Genomic DNA, 17,469 nt, shown 5'->3' on the forward strand with positions numbered 1-17,469 from the left:
AATTCTCGATCATACATAAACATTGAAATCCCTAAGGTTAAAGCATTTAACTATGTTATGTGGTTAATAGTGAAGTCAAGCCCTAAGTGTTTCTTCCCTTGATCTTACTCGTTGATAATTTGTTTATTTTTAGTTTACATGCTATTTAGATATAATTAAACAAACAATTCATCTCTCTCTGAATTAAATTAGCAACTAAGTTTACACTTCAAAGTCCACCACAGTCCTTGAGGTTCGATACCCTCAACTTAACATATCCTACAAGGATTCGTTCTATTGCGAGTGATTTATAATTGAAAAATAGACACATTGATACGACCGAGCGTGTGCACAAAATAATGCACAACATTATGGTTTAGAAATAATGTCAAGTGGGCATCATATTTTATAATTTATAAACCACTAAATACTTATACTATGGAGTATGAAGTGAGCAGGGATTGTCCCAAGAGATCTAAACAATTATAGATTTTTAGAATTGTATTATACTTTAGTGCCTATGTGATTCCTGAAAAGGGTTTTGTTTTGTAATTAGAACTAATTTAACTTAAGTGACTGCAATAAAATAATGGAGTTTAAAAGATTGGAAAGCGACTTAGGGTGTAGGATTCACCACTAAGCACATTCCTTAACTCACTAACTTTCACTAATTGGGGAAATAATTAAATGTAATTCTAATGTAGCTAACATTTGCAAAGAAAAGTATGAATCCTCAATTTCAAGCTTGAATTACCTACTTAATGACAATTAAATTAGGTATAGTATAATTCATCAATCCAAAGCATGACTCATCAATTCAAGTTACAATTTTAACATACATCAATCAAGAAGGTAATGCAATTATGATAAAGAGCATGAAATTCAAACACAAGTATGGATGGTCTACTTACCTAATAATTAAATTACAATTAAACTTAAATTAAACTAATTAAACATGAACTTAAACACTTAATCAGGCAATGAATTAACCTAATTATGTAGTACCATCCATCAAGTAAAAGTAATTTCCATCAAATTGAAGCACAACTACAACTAATTATCACCATGTATAGACATCACAAGATTCAATTCATAGAGAAATCAAGTGTAAAGGTTGATTAACAAGCAAAAACACATAAGACAACAATAATCTAACATTGATAACCAATTAGAAGAATTTATTCAATAACATTCAAAGTCTATACAAAAATTACACAACTTACATCCCCAAAATAGTAAAAGAGAGAGAAGTTAGGTTACATGCTTAGGGTTTATCTAACCCTAAGTAGAAGAATCAGCCACTAATGGTTGATAGAGTTGAAGACAGAATAATCTCCATCCTTAGATTCATCATCTCTGAGCTTTTTCTTCCAAATCCTAGCCCGTTCTTCTGTTTCTCCTCTTTTGTGTTTTCCAGAGAGAATATCGATATATAAAAAATAAAACTTAATAATAAAATAATAAAAACTCACCTCAATAAAATAATAAATAACCCTAAACTAATGGTTCACTGGACCCTAAGTAACAAACCCTATTAAAGCCTATAAGTTACAAAAATAAGCCCAAAAGACAAAATCCTGTAGCCATCAAAACAGGTCCAACCCGTAACTTGAATTATTGCCAGCAACATGGCGTCTAGACGTAGCTTTTGGCATCCGGACGCAGTGTATTCTCTTGCATCCTTCGCATTTTTCTGATTTCTTCTGAAATGTTCTGGAACTTTCTGATGTCTCTAAAAATATGGTAATGGACTGATTTAAACCCGTTTGAACTTTATTGCCATGAAATACACATAAACATAAATTAGGACTAAAACATAAAACTAAGATAAATGCAAAGACTAAAATACCCTAGCTTAGGTGTTGAAATGTGCAACATTGAAGCACTTATCACGCCCTCAAACTTAGATATTGCTAGTCCCTAGTAATGAACTACAGTATGAAAATGAAACAAACATATATACAACTATGAACTAATAAAGCAAATAAAGATAACACCACTTTCGTAGGGATCACGATTGCATTTAGCATATGCAACAATCTTTTTCAACCCCTAGGTTACCCCTAGTGGACGAGTAAAGTCTCGTAAGGGTTACCAGAAATAGTACCCACAAACATCAACAACTTTTTCTTACTTGAGAAGTAACGATACATATCAAACAAGCGTTGAAAGTAGACTACTTTAAGTATGCAAATTTCTGTCATTTCTAAGTTATTCTCAATATTTCAACATCATATAAGCAAGAATGGTCCTCCACACATCAAACAATTAATCATGCAAATTGAATCAATTCTATCATTCTTTTTGAGTGAACCAGCATCAAAATGTGTTGTTATCATAACAAATCAAAGTAATGGCATAACCTTACCCTCAAACTAGCATACAGATATAGAACAAGACATCAAGACATGGAATTAACCTTGTTATTCAATCAAACATTTTTTTTTTAATTGATTTCATTTTTTTCCTTTTTTTTTTTTTTTTAGTTCCTATTTCTATTTCTATTTCTATTTCTCACCTTTAGCGAGTGATTTTGCTCACCTTTGGTGAGTGCTTTTATTTCTTTTCTTTGCAAGGTCATTTTATCAAGAATGAAAGCTTTCAAAGCATACTAGCTCAATTGGAATAAACCAAAACAATAATTAACTAAGCATGTACCCCACAAATTGAATGCTAGTGTGCACAAGTGCAAGTATAGAATTCTAGAATCAACTCTCAATGATTTTCAACCAACAAGATGATGTGTATCACAAAAGCAAACATGATGTCAAAAATTAAAATTTATCCCTAAATGGCGTCCTAGAGTATACAAGAAGTATTAGACTCTAACAACTTGCTTTTCAAAGGCATTATGCTTCAAAAGTTCGAAATCATTGCCAAACACATCTTAAATCTCATTATGTATTTAAAGCTTAATTTAAAATAGAATGAATCATAATGACCTTACCCCCAAACTTAAACTGTACATTGTCCTCAATGTGCAAAGAGAATAATGAAAAATGATGGAAAGAGTATACCGTGATGGCAATAACTATGAAGTCCGGCAATATTCCAGTAGGAAAGATGTCTCCCCCAAACTTGGATGCAAAAATCTAGTTGTATAACCATACTAGCAAACTCATATCAAAGATCAAATGGGACAGGCAATGCATACAGTCCAAAACAATATATAACACGATACAAAGAGATATGAGATGAAACCCTTGGTAAGAAAGAAAACATGCATAACTATACATAAGTGCACAATGGGAAAAAAATATTTAATTTTTTAATTTTTTAATTTTTCTTTTTATGAAAGCATGTAAAGAAACAAAATGAAAAAAAAAATAAAAAATGAAAAGGAAAGTAAACAAGCATTATACAAGGGATAAAAGATACAATATGTCTTATGGGTGCTAAGTTTAACGTCTCTAGTAAGACGGAATGTAACTTTGAACAACCGTTTTTTATTTTTTTTATTTTTTTATTTTTATAAAAAAAACATAACATGTATGTACACAAACAACAATAAAATGTAAAGAAATAAAAATTCAATAAATAAAAATGCAATGAAATAAAGAATGCAAAGAAAATTTATTTATTTATTTATTTATTTTTGGGCGATGGTCGCCCAAAGCCAGGCGAATGATTGCCCGGCACCTGATACTTACACGCAAAATAAATTTTTTTTTTTTTGGGCAATGGTCACCCCAGGCCAGGCGACTAATCGCCCTACACCTGATACTTAGACGCAATTTTTATTTTTATTTTTATTTTTTTTCAGGCGATGGTCGCCCAAGGCTGGGCGAATGATCGCCTGACACCTGATACTTCTTGTCAGAAAATGCTCACCCGGGCGATGGTCGCTCGACAACTGATACTTAAATTTTTTTATTATTTATTTATTTATTTATTTTTAGAACGAAGGTGGAGCTCAATACAACTAGTGTTTAACGTCACTAGAAAGACGTGAAATGCTTTTAATCTTCAAAGTAAATGGGATCCACCAAGAGGGCGGATTCCACATTTCTTTGAAGAGTTTGTCCATCAATGAATGGTTTAAGCCTTTGACCATTAACTTTGAAGGTCCCATCATCTTTTAAATTTTGAAGTTCAACTGCCCCATGAGGTGAGACGGAGATGATTAGATAAGGGCCTTCCCGTTTGGTTCGAAACTTTCTAGGAAAGAATTTAAGTCTAGAGTTGAAAAGCCATGCTTTTTGCCCAAGTTCAAAGAATTTTTTCACAATATGTTTATCATGAAATGCTTTAGTCCTTGCCTTGTACCTCATTTCTTAATTCCTCTAGCTCATTGATTTGGAGCAAACGGTCCTTTCCAGCCTGATCAAAATTAAGATTGAGCTTTTTAATTGCCCAAAGTGCTTTGTGTTCTAGCTCAACCAGAAGATGACAAGGCTTCTCATAAACAAGTTTATATGGAGACATGCCTATTGGAAGTCTTGTAAGCCGTCCGATAATGTAATACCCCTAATTTTTAAAAGGATATAACTGGAATTTCTTTATTTATTTTATGTGCATTTTATTGATTTATTGATTAGTTGATTTATGTGCATTTAAATATGATTTATCTAGTTGTGTTTAAGGGTTTTATTTGCTTAATTGATAATTGTGGTTGCTTAAGTTCATTGTAATTATTTTTAATTTAATTATTGGTTAATTTAAAGTTTTGATTATTAGTGACTTAATTGACGTGTAGTTTTTGGTAGCTTATATAATTTAGGTGTATTGTATTTATGTAATTGACGTGTAGTTTTTGGTAGCTTATATAATTTAGGTGTGTTGTATTTATGGTTTAGATTTAGGGTTTTATTTTTGTGTAGTCGCCGACTTAAATTAGGTTTTACGTAAATCTTATAAATATACGGTTATATAATTTGACTTAAGGTTGGGACGTGTATATATATACATCTTATACGTCTGCTAGGGTGAGGAAATTAAAACTCAATTCACGTAAGGGTTTATGAGAGGAAAAACAGAGAGGTTCCTTGAGAAGGAAAAACAGAGGGAAATTGAGAGAATCAATTAGGATTGCAGCCATGGATTGAAGGTGGGATCAAGGAAGAAAGAGTCGATGGCTTGTGGAATAAAGCTGGAACAGTGGGAGAGTTGCAGGTAGTCTACAGTTCGTTGCAGAATTTAGCAACGGCGATGAAGGTTTCAAACCGGAATCTTAAGACAAGTTTCATTCTCTCCTTCCTGTAAACTTGTATTCTGTGCATTATAAATAGAATCCAGGAATTTAATTAAAATTTTTAAAACAAATTTTATGCATATTAGTTTAGTCTGAAATTTGGTTAACCGTATAATAACTGAAGATGGCTTTTCTTGCATAAATTGTTAGATTATGTATTAAATCTCTGTAAATTAATTCATAATGCAATGTGAGGTGTTGTTAGGATGGTTAGGAAGTTAGTTAACCTTTATAATGGAATTTTGACACATGTGATCAGACTTTAGATTGTTCATACATTCAGTTAACTGTGATTGGCGTTTGTGGATACGGTTTTGTTTTTGTTTTAGATTTTTGTCAATTAATGCATGCTGGATGGTGAGAGGTTTCTAGGGCTTTAAGAATTTAAATTGAACCCTAGGAATGTTAAAATACTTGGGACAGGAACGTCGGACTTCGCCGGAAACGCAGAAAAATTATCCGACGAAGTAGAGACGAGGCAGAGGGGCTCTCAGGGGTGAGAGCCGGCTCCTAAATGGTGGGAGCCGGCTCCCATGAAGAGAGAGCCGGCTCTCTATGAGGGGGAGCTGGCTCTAGAAGCCTAGGAGCCGGCTCTAATAAAGGGGAGCCGGCTCCCATGGGAAAAAAAACCCCTACGGGGTGTTTTCTGTAATTTTTCGAAGTTCTGGGGTTAAACGCAAATACTGAAAATTAAAGGGGGTTTCAAATATGTTAAAATTAACCTATTAAGACCCTTAAATAGTTGGTTTATGCTAGGGTGCTAATCTTAAGGGGCATCAGGAAACAGAAACGTGGAATAGGTATGCTGTCAAGGAAGGATGAATGTTTAAGTTAATAAGTTTGTTTTAATAACTTAAACTGACTGGTATCGAATTACTTTTGGGATATTATATAAATTATTTATATACTTTAATGGAGGCCAGAAAGTTCGGTGTAGGATATGGGCATAGACAGTATTAACTTAAATATTAAATGGTATGCTGTCAGGAGTGGTAGGAATTTTAGTTGCTAGTTTTGGTTTAGCGAACTAAATGGACTAGTATGGGAATACTGTCAGGGGTTTCATATAATGAGCAGTTTGGAATTCAGAGTGTCATATTATATCAGGCACAGGTTTTGGAGTGGAGGATTAAAGGGACGTCATGTGGTGTAAATGCTAACTTTCATGCTGTTAAGGATTTATGGAGGATTTCATTACTTGTCTTTGTTTTGGCAAGTTAAATAATATGGTATGAGAGGATGGTTTGGGATATCTAGTATAATGTATTTAGTTCATATTTCTGGCTGATCATTATAACAGGTGATGGATGTTAATTGATGCACTGTTTAACTTCTGTTTTATCAATTGTATGGATGTGGATAATATAAATTGTTTATCAATACTTTAACAATTTATTTGGAGGATTAATGATTATAATCATATACTGGATGCATAATAGGATCTTAATAATATCTGTTTTCTATTATGCTGGTTTCTGGATTTATTTGATGTTCTAATGAATGTGCATCGTTTATGGATCATTTGCATTATATGTACCGGTATGGGACGGTGACATATCAGGGATGGATTAGATCAAAAAGCTAAGTCCTACCCCTTCTTACATACGGAATGGATTAACTAAAATAGTTAACTCCTACATGGATACATGTCCTGTCAACTAAAACAGTTGAACGACATAATGGATGCTTGTTTTATCTTTCGGCATTAGGAAGGAATTTATATATATATTTATGGTACTGTGATACGAGCTTGAGTCTCCTGATCACAGTTAGGGTGCGTATATCGCAAAGGTTGAGTAGCTAGATATAACAAATGTTCCCTGGTAGGTTTAGGTACTTGGCCGCTGAAAAGCGTGTTTTATATGTCACCTTCTACATAGGCTGAACTATGTTATAGGCTAGTGAGCATCCTATAGTGTGTATATATATATCTATGGACTATTATAGATATTGCCGAGCTATCTAGGATGTATCTGCGTATCGGGTTTTGTACGGATTGTAGTAGGATGGAACTTGGATGTGGGCCTGACCCACCTTTATTTTTCAGGTGTTCGTGAGTACCAGGCTTAGGGTTTGATCGTGGTGATGCAGATACAGTCACTCACTCTTCCGACTACATAGGATTTTCTTTCTTATTTTGGTTTTGGATTTTAATTCTGTAAATGTTTTACTAGTTGGAAATATTAGGGGTCCATTAGATGGATTCCCGAGTTGTACGGATTGGAAATTTTATTTATATTAAAACTTTTATTTTGGAGGTTTTACAATTAGATTTCTTTTCAGCTATTTCATTTTATTTCATTTTTATTGTATATTCTGTGTTTAATTACATATTGATTGTTTGGTATCTCTCGGGTCTGTGCCCGGACTTGATCACCCGTGGTCCTAGATCCGAGGGGTATCACAGATAAGCCCACAAAGCATCATTCAGTTTCCTTGACCAATCTTTTCGGGTTGGATCAATAGTTTTCTCTAGAATGTGCTTGATTTCCCTATTAGATACCTCAACTTGCCCACTTGTTTGGGGATGGTAGGGAGTGGCCACTTTATGTATGACAAAGTATTTCAAAAAGAATTGCTTCAAGAATTGATTGCAGAAATGTTTTCCTCCATCACTTATCATGGCCATTGGCATACCAAAATGAGCAAAAATATTTGATTTGATAAATACAATTACCACGGAGTGGTCATTCGTTTTGGTAGCACAAGCCTTAACCCACTTTGACACATAATCAAAGGTAATGAGAATGTATTGAAAGCCATAAAACATTGGGAATGGTCCCATAAAATATATGCCCCATATATCGAAGATTTCAACCACGAAGACTGAAGTTAAAGGCATCACGTCTCTTTTTGACATTGATCCCAACTTTTAGCATTGATCACACACCTTGCAAATGTTATAGGCATCTCGGTGGATAGTGGGCCAAAACATCCCACTTTGAAAAACCTTCAAAGCGGTCTTTTTCCACTAAAATGCCTACCATAAACAAGTGTGTGACAAAACACAAGGACGCTCAGAACTTCACTTTCCAGCACACATCTCCTTATGATTTGATCTGGGCAATAATGAAATAGAATGGGATCTTCCTAATAGTATTTTCAGATGTTAGCAAAGAGTCGGTCCTTTTCTTGTTTTGAGCAATTAATGGGAAGTTTGCTGGTTGCAAGATAGTTAACAATGTTGGCAAACTAAGGCAAATTCCTATTTGACATTTGAAAGAATTGTTCATTCGAAAATGATTCATGAATTTCAAGATTTGTAAAAGATTCAACCATTAGTCTAGAAAGATGATCGGCAACGACATTGTCGGAGCCCTTTTTGTTCTTGATTTCAAAGTCAAATTCTCGAAGAAGTAGGATCCATATTATTAAGCGAAGTTTGGTTTCCTTTTTCATTAAAAGATGCCTAAAAGCGGCATGATCGGAAAACACAATGACCTTGGATCCTAAGAGATATGACTAAAATTTATTAAGGGCATAACGGCAAGTAATTCTTTCTCGGTGGTAGAATAGTTCAATTGGGCACCTGAGAAAGTCTTACTCGCATAGTATATAGCACATGGTAGTTTACCTACCCTTTGCCCCAAAATAGCACCCATTGTGAAGTTGGAAACATCACACATAATCTCAAATGGTAAAGATTAATTTGGATGTTGCATGATGGGAGAAGATGATAGAAGAATGCGAAGTTGATGAAAAACATTAAATGAAGTCTCCTTGGCAAGAAGGTTGCACAAGAGTCTAGCAATTTTGTTAAAGTCTTTGATGAACCGGCGATAAAAACCAACATGTCCTAGAAAGGAGCGGATTTCTCTCACCGTAGTAGGTGGAGACAATTCGGAAATCAGCTTAACTTTTGCTCTATCTACTTCTATTCCTCTTTTAGAAATGACATGTCTAAGCACGATTCTTTCTTGAACCATGAAATGGCTCTTTTCCCAACTCAAGACAAAATTAGTCTCACGACATCTTTGAAGCACTTTTATGAGATTTTTGAGGCACGAATTAAATAAGAACCCAAAAACTGAGAAGTCATTCATGAAAACTTCTAAATATTTTTCCACCATGTTTGAAAAAATTGACATCATATACATTTGAAAAGTGGCAGGAGCATTGCACAATCCAAAAGGCATCCGTCGATAAGCAAATGTATCGAAAGGACATGTGAAGGTGGTTTTTTCTTGATCCAATGGATCTAGGGCCACTTGATTGTACCCCAAGTAACCATCTAGGAAGCAATAGTATTATTGCCCGGCCAATCTTTCTAAGATTTGGTTAATGAAAGGCAATGGAAAATGGTCCTTCCTAGTGGCAGAATTTAGTTTTTGGTAATCTATACAAACACGCCACGAAGTGGCGGTGCGTTTCGAGATGAGATCACCTTTAGCATTTTCAACAACTATGATTCCCAACTTTTTGGGAACCACTTGAGTTGGACTAACCCACTTGGAATCAGAGATAGGATAAATGATTCCCGTATCTAGAAGTTTCACAACCTCCTTCTTGATAACTTCTTTCATATTTGGGTTCAATCTCCTTTGAGCATCCCTAAATGGCCTTTCATCCTCTTCCATGTGTATGAGATGCATTTAAATAGAAAGGTCAATGCCTTTTAGGTCAGACACACTCTATCCAATGGCTTCTTTGTTAGCTTTAAGCACTTCCAAATGATCATTCTCTTGGCCATTTTCAAGATTTGAAGCATGACTGGAAGAGTCTCTTTTGGGCTTAAGAAGGCGATTGGATGGAAGAGGCTTAAGCTCAAGAGTAGGAGGAGAGATGAGAGAAGGAACTGGTGGAGTACTAGATAGTGAAAGAAGAGGTTATTTCTTGCTTTTCCAAGGTAGGAAATCCAAAGTGGCCATATAGTCCATCAAAGCATTCACCTCACTTATGGATCATTCTGTGTCAAAACCACAACTTTCAAACATTTCGCAAAGGCACGCCTCAAGAGGGTCCTTAGATAGAATAGAGGGAAGAGTCTCCTCTATGGTTTCATCTAAAATATCCACTAGGAAACACTCATCTTCATCTGTGGGATGTTGACTCGCATTGAAAACATTAAGCTTAACCATTATGTTGCCAAAAGAGATGTTCATAATACTGGATCTACAGTTAATGGTGGCATTGGCAGTGGCAAGAAATGGTCTTCCTAGGATGACTGGAATGTGATTGGTAAGATTTGGGATTGGCTCAGTATCAAGTACCACAAAATCAACCGGGAAATAAAATTTATCAACCTTAATTAAGATGTCCTCAACAATTCCCCTCGGTTTTTTAATTGATCTATCGACTAATTAGATAACTACCGATGTTGGCTTTAAGTCCCCTAAACCTAATTGTAAGTAAACAGAGTATAGAATGAGATTAATACTTGCACCTAAATCAAGGAGAGCTCTACGAACCTCTTGGTTTCCAATAACACATGAAATGGTCAGAGTATCTAGATCCTTGAACTTATGAGGAGTGTTATAAAGAAGAATGGAACTCACTTGTTTAGTTAGAAGAACTTTCTTAAGGTCTTTTCCTTTACTCTTCCTCTTTTGAGTGCACAAGTCCTTCAAGAACTTTGCATATGGTGGAATTTGCCTAATTGCATCTAGAAGAGGAAGATTAATTTTCACTTGTTTAAACACTTCCATCATGTTATGAATTTTTCCTTCTTGCCTCCCAAATGATGAAGTCTTTCTCAATGCTTGAGGAAATGGAGCTTTTGGCTTATAAGGCTTCTCTAATTTGGGAGATGATGATGAAGATGATGGAATGTTCTTTTTAGAACCACTAGCATCCAAGGAAGTAGGAATAAGATTTGGAATGGGATAGATGCAACCATGGTTGTGTTAGTTCACTATCCTCCTTAGGTACCTTTATCTTATTGTCCACTTTCGTACCACTCCTCAAGGAGTAATTGCTTGAACTTGCTCATTTCCAGAAAATCCTGATGAAAGACTTGCTTACGCCATAAATTGCCCCTTAGGATTGGTCTCAGTTTGATTAGGCAACTTACCTTTCTTTCTCACATTTAAAGAATTAGCTATTTGCCCAATTTGAGCTTCAAGCTTTACAATTAATTGAGAGTGAGAATGAAATAATTGATTATCCTTTCGGAGATCACCTAAGGCTTCCAAGACCTTGTCCTCAAAAGCGGGACTCTTGGGAGGCGCTTGATTTGGATTAAAGTAAGATTGAGAATTTGATGCTTATGGATGATAATATGATTGAGAATTTGATGCTTGAGGATAAGAGTATTGATTCACATTCTGAGGATAGAATGAAGGATGGTAACCTTGAGAATTCTAATTTTGATTTTGGAGATGTGGGGGAACATACTTTGCTTGGTAACCTTGAGTTTGAGGAGGGTTTGCACCGTCTCCTTGATTTCTCCATGCAAAGTTTGGATGATTTTTCTACCCCGGATTGTAAGTATTGGAATAAGAGTTGTTCCCTTGATGAATGAAAACAACATTTGCTTGTTCTTGAGACTCACTTTGTATGATTTGTCCAAGAGGGCAATTTGAAGTATGGTGAGTGTAACTAGAATAAATCATGCACATTTCATTGGAAGGATAGGAATAAGATTGAATTACCGGACCTTGATTTAAAAGGAATTTATCAAATCTTTGAGTAAGATTTTTAACCTCGGCGACAATTTCCATGGAAGTGTCTATTTGACATAGAGCTTTCTTTCCTCCCACATTTGGTAGGCAACCCCCCTAGAAGATGAAGACCTATGCATTGAGTTTTCACTCATTTTTTTTAAAGAGATACCAAATTCCATCTTCATTTCTTTCTATGTAGCTTCTGCCACAGGAAGCATCAGCAATGCCCTTATTAGCATCGGATAAACTTGAAAAGAAACAGTGAACTAATTGCCTTTAGGAATGTCATGATGTGGACACTTTCGTAGCAAGTCATTTAAATGTTCCCATGCTTCATGAAGGGGTTCTCCTTTTTCTTATGCAAATTCACGAATGGAAGTTCTCATTGAATCAGTTTGACTTGCGGGATAGGAACTCTTGTTGCAATTGTGCCCAAGAGGTGATTGTATTTGACCGCAAGTTGTTAAACCAATATTTAGCTTTATCCCGAAGAGTGAAAGGGAAAAACTTCATTTTAAGGACTTCTTCCGGAACATCCGTGATTTTCACGGTGGAATAAACTTCTAAGAACTCATCTAAATGTTTTTAAGGCTTTTCATTGCTTAACCCATAGAAAAGCTGGCACATGTTAATGGTGGAAGCCTTAATCTTATAATGACAAGCACGAAAATTTGGCAATTGAATGCAAGTGGGTGCATTATATTGATTTGGAGTGTAATGATCCCTAAAGACCATTGGAGGATTGAGAGGATTGAGAGGAGGATATGACATTTGACCTTGATGATTGTATGCCATTTGACCTTGTTGAGGGTATGCCATTTGAACATATTATTGTTATTGCTCACCAATTGGGGGAACAACATTTGGCCTTGGCATCCCTAGATTAGGTTGTTGCACCACATGATTAATTGGTTGTGGCATTCCCAAGGGTGGATGCTGTAATACCCCGATAATTTTAAAAGATTTATTAATTAGGATTAATTATTTTATTTTATTTTTCAATGATTTATTTTATTTTATTGAGTGCTAGATTAATTATCTTATTTTAATTAAGTTATATTTCGTAATTATGTATGATGATTGATTGTTTGTGTGGTTGATTATTGATTGAATTATTGGTGTGTTGGTTTTATTGGTATTATATGACTTAGTTGTAAATTCTTGTTTGTTTATGTGCTTCATGTAATTAGTTATTTTAATTTCTGTATTTAATTAATTATCTTATTTATTTAAATTAATTGAATTGGGCTTAAGGAAAGTTGGACCAAAAGATGTGGTCTTGGGCTTGTATGAAACCTTATTGGGTTAATTAATGAAGGTCCGTGGTTATTTAATTATTTAAATGATCACTTTTGTATCATTTATATTTATATATATATATATATATATATATAATTATATATAAATATAATTAATTAATAATTGTTATGGAAAGATATATATATAGATATATATTTATTGATATTTATAAGTATATATGATTTAATTAACTAATGAGTTAATTATGGAAGGAATATATATTTATATATATATATGTTTATAGATATAAATTATTTAAAGATTATTATTTTAATTCATAATACTAGTTGGAATAGGATTTGGAATTTAAGGTGTATAAAAATACACATAAGGCTTTAGGGTTAAAGGTTTTACACGTTAGAAAAATAAAACAGTCAGAGAGAGAGGAAGAAGAAGGGCTGACAAGGAGGAGGTCGGATCTGAAAAGGAGGACGTCGGAATTGGAAGAGATAATTAAAGCTTAAAGCGTCGGTTTCGTTTCGAAACCTTCAGGCGAGTTTTCTCTATTTTTCCTCTTAGAACCTATAAGGATTTCATCTTAAGTATTAAGGCTCTAATTAAATTATTAATTTGGATTAATTAAAAGCATCAAGTTAATTTATTTTATTAAATTGTGTTTAGATATGATTATTTAAAAGTATGAATTATTATATATTTTTAATTTTGGATTATTGGATTTTATTTGTATATGTAGATGTTGGATATATATATTAAAATCAATGTATAGGTGGAACTGTGACCTAAGGGGATTAGTTTTGGTTTTTATATTTTCTGGAATTTTTCTGTACTTTTCAGAATATTTTTAGAATTTGTTTTGTAATTTTTTTATATTCTGGAATTTATTTTAGAATTATTTTTATTAAATTTTAAATTAATTCTATGCACTCTGTGTGAATCGGCGCATAAATCAGGAGATGGGTGATTCGAGGTATGATCTAGTGTGGTAGAATGCATAATAAAAGGTTACATCACTGATCTAGGCCATTGGAATAGTTTAAATATAAGTGGAATGATTCGGTGCATTATGGTGTACATAAAAGAGTGCGCATGTGAATCTGGACCATGGATTAAGTTTGGTCAACAGAAGATTTATCTAGTGTGGGTGCATACATGTGAGCTCAAGTGAGCTAATCTGGTGTGGGTGCGTTTGTGTGAGCTCAAGTGAGCTAATTAAGTGTGGGCGCGCTCACAGTAGTGTTTGAGCTTAGCCAATTATTTTGTCTGTTTGTGACATAAAATTAAAACGGTCATAACTTAGTCATCTTAAATCGAAATTGGGTCATTCTTGAGCTCAAATTCAAGGAAAACTATTTAAACCGGTATGGAGTATTTAAAGGAAACTATTTCTGACATATTTAGTTGCACTAATTTGGGTAAATATAATAAATTAATAATTTGTTATGGAAGGAAGTGTATATATATATATATATATATATATATAAAATTATTTATATATGTGTATATATAGTTTAATTTGTCTATGAGTTGTATGGAAGGATGAATATATATATATATATATATATATATATATATATATATATATATATATATATATGTATGTATATTGATTTTAAATAATCAAGGATTATTAAAGAAGGTGTTAAACACATATATACATTAAATAACATATGTGTAGGTATATATATATATAAATCATTTAAGATGATTAATATTATCATTCTTATTTGGCATATCTTAATAGGCTGGTTGTTAAATTAATGATATGCGTATAATATGCATGTGATGGCTATGTATGATTTAGCGTATTGTTAATTTTAAAGTTAATTCATGGTTAAAGTGTGGGCATGGATGAATTGTCAAATGATTAAATATATTACCTAAATATTTGTATGAATAGAATACATATATGGAAAGCATGGATGAATTGCTAATTAAATGTATGAATAAATATACCGGTGGAGGCATGGTTGAATTGCCAATGTATAAATATACATACACGGAGGCATGGTTGAATTGCCAATGTATAAATAAATATACTTATGGAGGCATGGTTGAATTGCCAATATATAAATAAAAATATTTACAATGGCATGGTTGATTTGCCAAAGCATAATTACGTTGTTATGTGTTAGATGATTAAAATATCATCTATGGTTGTTGTATGTATGGATTGGATTAGGGTTAGATATTCTTAAATGAGAATAGTTTAGTACTTACTGGTTAGTGTATTATTTTCCATTAATAAAATAATATTGGGGAAGACGTGGATGATTTGTCAAAACTTGGATTTTGGATATGTGATTTAAACAATTAAAATCATTATCGGGTTGGGATTAAATAGAGTATTTCTTTTATTATAATTTGTTGTTTAAATGATTAGACAACTGACTAGGATGGGATTAAGGTCAAAGGAGTTTTTATAAAATGAAATGGTAGATTGGTCTAGGTATGAATATTATTTTAATAATTATTTAATAGGTATGGAAATTTAATAAACCTATTAATGGATGTGATTAGTATAGTATATATAATTATATATAGACATGTATATCGTGCTTTATTAAAGTTAAAACTTTATTAGGTTTGGTTTTGATCAGAGATGATCTGCTTATTGGTTTTCAGAGGCCTGGTAGAGTGAACTTGCTCGTAGGGTTTAACCCATGATTTATTTTTCAGGTTATTAGAGGTTCCAGTCTCGAGGTTGAGGATCCGCAGCTGGGAGACTGTCATTCGTCTATTCATCTTGTGTACTTTTAAATAGTATTGGATTATTGGATAATGTTTTAAGGGGTTCTTGAGTTATGGGATTTCCGAATTGTAATTGTTGGAGAATCATTAAGTAATATTTATTTATTAGTTTTCTTCAGCGGTTTATTTATTCTTTATTATTCATCTTTGTATTCTGTGCTTGTTAAATACTTAAATTGTTTTGATATCCCTTGATTTTGTGCGCGGACTTGATCAATCCGTGTTCCAAAATTAGGGGGTATCACAGATGCACACCTTGAGGATCCACAATATAAACTTGTTATGGGTGGTGCACACCATTATGATCCACATAACCATGATCTTCAATAGGATCTACAATTGGATCTATTGGGTCTTCCATTAAAGGTGATGGAAGATCAAAATTTGGAAGATTATGATGACTATCCCTAGTACTACCTCTTAAACACCGAAGAGAAACTTTGAGATTTTGATTTACAGGAGCAAGAGGACGATTAAGTGATCTACGACTATGCATGCACTAGATTAAGTCAACACACCAATACTTCAATTTTTCAACCTCCATATACGATGTTCCCAAACTCCTCAATAATATCAATGCACTTAAAACAAATAAATGCCTCCACACGGGCTGATGCCTTCTACAAGAAGGTATGCTTGGACTTAAAAATAAAACAATTCAAATTAAGCCTCCAGTTGGGTTGTCCAAAGCATGTAAGATGGTAAACAATTAAAGCACAAAAATCAAAGAGAAACTTACAAATGGTCCTTAAGCAACTTCAAAATTTTTTTAATTGCTTCAAAGTCCAACGTTTGCTCCACTTTACTTTAAGTACCTAATTGACAAATATCAGATGAGAAAATAAAAATTAAAATGACTTTAAAGTAAATAATCAACAATGAACTAATGTCTAACTTAATTCTTTAAAACCGTTAAATCCCTGGCAACGGTGCCAAAACTTTGACGCGACCAAGCCATTAAACATTTATACTATGGAATATGAAGTGAGCAGGGATCGTCCCAAGAGATCTAAACAATTATAGGTTTTTAGAATTGAATTATACTTTAGTGCTTATGTGATTGCTGAAAAGGGTTTTGTTTTGTGATTAGAACTAATTTAACTTAAGTGACTGCAATAAAATAATGGAGTTTAAAAGATAAGAAAGAGACTTAGGGTGTATGATTCACCACTAAGCACATTCCCTACCTCACTAACTTTCACTAATTGGGGAAATAATTAAATGTAATTTCAATGTAGCTAACATTTGCAAAGAAAAGTATGAATTGTCAATTTCAAGCTTAAATTACCTATTTAATGACAATTAAGTTAGGTGTAGTATAATTCATCAATCCAAAGTATGACTCATCAATTCAAGTTACAATTTTAACATACATCAATCAAGAAGGTCAATTGTGACAAAGAACATGGAATTCAAACACAAGTATGGATGTTATACTTACCTAATAATTAAATTACAATTAAACTAATTAAACTTAAATTAAACTAATTAAACATGAACTTAAATAATTAATCAGGCAATGAATTAATCTAATTATGTAGTACCATCCATCAAGTAAAAGCAATTTATATCAAATTGAAGCACAACTACAACTAATTATCACCATGCATAGACATCACAAGATTCAATTCATAGAGAAATCAAGTGTAAAGGTTGATTAACAAGCAAAAACACATAAGACAACATGAA

Source organism: Cornus florida, unplaced genomic scaffold, assembly GCF_030987335.1.
Source record: "Cornus florida cultivar Cherokee Brave unplaced genomic scaffold, ASM3098733v1 CherokeeBrave_3.0.0_Hap2_Chr02, whole genome shotgun sequence".
NCBI lineage: Eukaryota > Viridiplantae > Streptophyta > Magnoliopsida > Cornales > Cornaceae > Cornus > Cornus florida.